Genomic DNA, 216 nt, shown 5'->3' with positions numbered 1-216 from the left:
TATGCACAGACATACTTTGACGAAATTTTCGTTCACAGTCGTGCGGAGCACGGGAGGATTGATGAGGAGAACCACATCGTCCATTTAAGAACGGTGCTCGAGTGCATGCGCATGAACAAACTGTACGCCAATGCAGACAGGTGCATCTTTGGCGCAGAAGAGATTCCCTTTTTTGGGTGCTTCATTGGGAAGCGTGGCATTCCAGCTGATCCCGCC

Source organism: Plasmopara halstedii, assembly GCF_900000015.1.
Source record: "Plasmopara halstedii genome assembly, contig: Scaffold_1651, whole genome shotgun sequence".
Classification (NCBI taxonomy): domain Eukaryota; phylum Oomycota; class Peronosporomycetes; order Peronosporales; family Peronosporaceae; genus Plasmopara; species Plasmopara halstedii.
This window is presented reverse-complemented; position numbering follows the sequence as displayed.